The sequence below is a fragment of the Kogia breviceps genome, chromosome 13 (assembly GCF_026419965.1).
Source record: "Kogia breviceps isolate mKogBre1 chromosome 13, mKogBre1 haplotype 1, whole genome shotgun sequence".
Lineage (NCBI taxonomy): Eukaryota > Metazoa > Chordata > Mammalia > Artiodactyla > Physeteridae > Kogia > Kogia breviceps.
In genome coordinates this window covers 6861189-6867188 of record NC_081322.1, presented here as the reverse complement: position 1 = coordinate 6867188, position 6000 = coordinate 6861189, and positions in this window count along the sequence as shown.

The following is a 6000-nucleotide window of genomic DNA, read 5'->3' as shown; positions in this document are numbered from 1 at the left end:
AAGTCAAATACACAGGTCTCACTGCTCGTGAGGAAGCACAGATCAGAGCTCAGGTCTGCTGCGGCTGGAATTTGTGGGGTACGGTGCTGGAGTAGAAGGAGTTATATAGAGAATGAGCTCTAGAAATCTGCACCAAAGACTCCTTAAGATTTGGGGTAAATACTAAAGATGAGATGATACAACGCCTGGCAGAGACCAGCTACTGGAAACCTGTGAGCTGAATGGAGGTTGCAGAGTCCAAGAGATAGAGTCTCAACTGCCAGATGGGAGAAACATCACTGAACAGACTAGACATTCGACTGAGATCACAGAAAATCCACACCTTAGAAGTAGGGTTGCTTAAGCTGTAAAGGAAAGGCTACTCTGTACCTGCCCTAACCACGTTTTTAAAAAGCCTCAAAAATATCAAGTTAATTTTGCAAGTAAATTGAATTTAAAAATGCAATTCTCTTAAAAGGAAGAAAATAAAATCCGGACTCAAAATGATATACCAGCCACAATGTCCAGTATTAAATTAAAAATTCCTAGGTGTACACAGAAACATGAAAATATTACTCATTAGCAGGAAAAAAAACAGAGACTAAAAATAGACTCACAAATGGCAAAATTGGGGAATTAGCAGACAAGGATTTTAAAGCAGGTTTCATAAATATATTAACAGATGTAAAGAAAACATAAGCTGTGAGTATAAAGATGGGGAAAATCTCAGTAGAGAAATTGAAACTTTACAATAGAAACAATTCTAGGATTGAAAAATACAATATCTGAAAAGAAAATTTCATTGCATAGGTTTAATGGCAGATCACACATTGTGATTGTGGAAAACAATCAGTGAACTTAAAAACATGGGAGGAAGCAGTACGAATATCCACATTGAAACACAGAAAGAAAAAATGTTGCATATAATTATGAGTTCCTCTGTGATTTGTAGGACAAAATTAAATGGTCTAAAGTGTAACTGAAATCCCAGAAGAAGAGAAAGCAAAAAGAGATTGAAGCAGAAAAAAATATTTGAAAAAACAAGGGCCAAAATTTTTCCAAATCTGATGAAAACTATCAACTCACAAATCCTAGAAGCTCAATACACTCTGAGTAGTAGAAGCATAAAGAGAACAACTGCTATACATCCAAAGGGAGTGAAATCACTGTCTCAAAGAGATATCTACCCTTCACGTTGATTGCAGCATTACTCATAACAGCCTAGACATGGAAAGAATTTAAGTGCCCATTGACAGATGAATAAAGAAAATGTGAGATATATATTTTTTTCATATATTTACATTCACTAATATTTATATATACATATATATATTATTCCCCCATTAAAAAGAAGAAAATCCTGCCATTTGCAACAGCATGGATGGACCTAGGCGAGTTAAGTCAGACAGGGAAAGAAAAATACTGTACAATCTCACTTATATGTGGAATCTAAAAAAGCTGAACTCATTATTTACAATTGCTAAGACATGGAGGCAACCTAAGTGTCCATCAACAGATGAAAGGATAAAGAAGATGTGGTATGTATATACAATGGAATACTACTCAGCCATAGAAAAGAACAAAATTTTGCCATTTACAGCAACATATATGGACTTGGAGGGTATTATGCTAAGTGAAATAAGTCAGACAGAGAAAGACAAATACTGTATGATATCACCTATATGTTGAATGTAAAAAATACAACAGACCAGTGAATATAACAAAAAAGATATAGAGAACAAACCAGTGGTGGCCATTGGGGAGAGGGAAGGGGGGAGGCACAAGATAAGGGTAGGGGAGTAAGAGGTACAAACTATCAGGTACAAAATAAGCTATAAGGATATATTGTACAGCACAGAGAATATGGCCAATATTTTATAATAGCTATAAATGGAGTATAACCTTTAAAAATTGTGAATCACTATATTGTACACCTGTAACTTATATAATATTATGCAGCAACTATAGTTCAATTATAAAAAAAAGCAGAAGTCTACTTACAAAAAAAAAGGCCAAACTCATAGAAACAAAAGAGTAGAATGGTGGTTGCCAGGGGCTGAGAGGTGGGGGAAATGGGGAGGTGTTGATCAAAGGGTACAAACTTCAGTTATAAGATGCATAAGTTCTGGGGATCTAATATACAGCATCTTAACTATAGGTAACAATCCTGTATTACAAACTTGAAAGTTTTTAAGAAAGTAGATCTTAAATGTTCTCACCACTGGAAAAACAAAAAGAAAGAAAGAAAGAAAGAAAAGGGAAAAAAGATAACTATGTGAGGTGATGGAAGTGTTAACTAAGTTTCTTGTGGTAATCATTTTGTATTATATACATGTATCAAACCATTATATTGTACACCTTAAACTTACATAATGTTGTAAGTCGATTACACCTCAGTAAAACTGGGGAAAAAAAATCTCAATAATATGAAAAAAAAGAGAACCACAGCAAAGCATAGCCAAATTGTTGAAAACTCAAGACAAAAAACAATTTTACAAGCCGCCAGAAGAAAAAAATACATTATATACAAGGGGAAAATAACAATTATCACTGATTTCTCGTAAAAGACAATGCAAGCAAGAAGAGAATAAAATGACATCATTTAATTGCTAAAGGAAAAAAACTAGATTTCTATGTCCAGTGAAAATATCCTTCAGAAATGGTGGAATAAAGATATTTTCAGATAAAACAAAACTCAACAGAATTTGTCAGCATGAAATATTAGAGGAAATTTTTCAGGCTGAAGGAAAATGATACCAAATGGAACCTCAGATCTATGTGAAGAAATGAAATACAAGAAAAATAGTAAATGTATTGTAGAACAGTAACTGATACTTTCCCAGCTGCCTAAAATCCTATAGGACTTAACTGAATTCATCAACCCACATATGACGGTAGTCTTTTGTTCAACAATATACAATTAGACTTGTTTAAAAAACAATCTAAATCAATTATCTAATTAGAGCATTAGAGTTTGTATACATCCTTCAACAACAGAAGTTTGATCTTTGGTGCTATCCCGGGAGGTGGGCATTTCCAAATTTGAACAATGTTCATAGAATAGATGAACTGAGTAGCTGTAACATCTTGCCTGCAACCAATGAATAATATTTCCCCTGGAAGTTTATTCTACTCTGATCTACCTAATAAAGTCCTTGTTATCTGAAAGAGCAGGAGGAGGGAAAAGACAGCAGAATTTTAAAATTCAATAAGAGTTGCAATAGAAAGTTGAGGAAATCATCCAGAGCATAGAAGAAAAAACAAAAAGGATGAAAAGTAGAAGAGAAAATATTAAGAAAATTAGAGGATCAGTGTCGAAGATTCAACAGCCTACAAATAAGAGTTCCAGAGAGAAAGAACAAGAAAAAGAGAAAATTTTCAAAGAAATAACTGAAGAAAACATCTCAGAACTTTCTAGATTGAAAGAGACTAATATATCCCCCAGTATAATAAATAAAAATGGATCCGTTCCAAGATACGTCATCATAAAATTTCAGAACAGAGATTCTGGGTGGGAAAGAAGGACATATGAAAAGAATCAGGAGTCAAGATGTCTGAGAACTGTTCAACTGCAACTGCAAAGCTTTCAAAATTCTAAGGAAAATTCATTTCTACCCTAGAATTACATACACAGCCAAACTTCCAAACAAGTACAAGGATAGAACAAATACATTTTTAGACTTTAATATCTCAAAAATCTTATCTCCTATTCACTCTTTGTATTAGTTATCTGCTACATAATAAATTCCCCTAAAATTTCACAGTTTAAGGCAACAAATATTTACTTTCTCCCAATTTCTGTGGGCCAGCAATCCAGGGGTGGCTTAGCTGGAGGTTCTAGCTAAGGGCCTCTCGTGTGATTGCAGGTCAAGCTGTCAGCCAGGGGTGTAGTTATGTGAAGGTGGTGCTTGGGCTGAAGGAACGTACTTCCACGGTTATTCATGTGCTTGTTGGCAGGTTTCAGTTCCTCTCTGGCTGTTGGTAGGAGATCTCAGTTCCTCAGTACATGGGCTTCTCCATACGGCTGCTCAAAACAAGGCAGTTTACTTCCCACAAAGCAAATAATCCGAGACACAGAGGCCAGTTTCCCAAGACAGCAGCTATAATCTTTTATAACCTAATCTCAGAAGTGAGATAACATCACTTCTCTCATACACTGTTGGGAGAGGACCGCACATGGTTGTGAATACCAGGAAGTGGGGACCATTGAGGGCCATTTTGGAGGCTGTCTACTACGCCCTTTCCTAGAAGCTACTGAGGGATGTATTCCACCAAACAAGGAAGTAAATCAAGAATGAGAAAGAGTGGGATCCAGAAAAAAAAGAGAAAGAGAAAGTGAGTCCCTAAGAAAGCAGTGAAGTAAAAAACCCAGGTTGACAGTTGAGTCCAAGACCAGAAACAACCAGTGGAGACGAGAACAGGAAGATAGAGGTCTCCAGGAAGTCTATCACTAAGAGGAACAAGAACTAATAAATTGGGGCAGAGGGTAGGGGTGGAATCTGAACATATTGTGCTGAGAATTCTATTTCTAGCAAAATTTGGGGGTAACTTTGGGAAAAATATATTGAAAACTAAGCAACCAAAACCATCTTAAACTCTAAGTTAAATACATAAATTATAAAAGAAAAGAAGTGTAATCCTGGTATACCACATGAATAAAGTTATAGTAATTTAAAGACTAGAAATTGAGTTAACAAATAATATTATATAACAAAAAATGGCAGGAGGATAAAAAGACAGGAATTATCTGTCTGTGTGAGGGTGTATTTGGATAAAGGAGCTAATCATCATCTTTTATACCTGCAAGGGAATAGAAACTATAAACTTAAATATTAATAAAAAGCTTAGGTATATTTCTTAGAAATACGGAGGCAAATATCAGAAAAGAACAGCTAGAAGATTTGAAAGCACTTGCCTTTGGGGAGGGAAATTCTGAGTGGGACCGGTGGAACAGCAGATAACTACTTTTCTTTCACCATTTGATACTTTAAAACTACCATGTCGGGCTTCCCTGGTGGTGCAGTGGTTAAGAATCCGCCTGCCAATGCAGGGGACACGGGTTCAAGCCCTGGTCCAGGAAGATGCCACATGCCGCAGAGCAACTAAGCCTGTGCACCACAACTACTGAGCCTGCGCTCTAGAGCCCGTGAGCCACAACTACTGAGCCCATGTGCTACAACTACTGAAGCCCACATGCCTAGAGCCCGTGCTCCGCAACAAGTGAAGCTACCGCAGTGAGAAGCCCACGCACCGCAACGAAGAGTAGCCCCCGCTCGCCGCAACTAGAGAAAGCCCCGTGCGCAGCAACGAGGACCCAACACAGCCAAAGATAAATAAATAAATTTATTTATTTATTTTTTAAAAACTACCATGTATATCTATAAGTTAGACTATTTAAAATAACATTATTTTTATTTACTGAACCTAATTTTAAGTTCAATTCGACTTTAAATTTAGCACTAAGTTAGAGAGACATTGATTTTTTTTCTGTTCACCCACAGTAAAATAAGCTTATTAGACTATATACATAGATATTCTGAAGATAAAATTATACACCTTGTAGAATATGGTAACAAATGGGAAATTATCTTTAGAAACTGAACTATACTGTTTATGGCAATGTCTAATATGTAATTTTACTATATAGCATATGTTGATACTATCTTTAAAACTGACAATTCCTCAAAACGCTATTACAAAACGAGCAAAAATGGATGTTATCATAGTTTTTCTTATAGATATTTAGGCAACATGAATTTAGTTGACCCCAAAGAGGTCAACTAAATTATTCATTATATTATTAAAGTGCAATTCAAGCTTCTTAATATTTTTAATGTTATTTTTAAAAATATTTATTTATTTTTATTTTTGGTGGCATCAGGTCTTGGATGTGGCATGCAGGATCTTTCATTGCGGCATGCAGGTTCGTTGTTGCAGCGCGTGGGCTTCTCTCTAGTTGTGGTGCGCCGGCTCCAGAGTGCGTGGGCTCAGTAGTTGCAGCACGGGGGCTCTCTAGTTGTG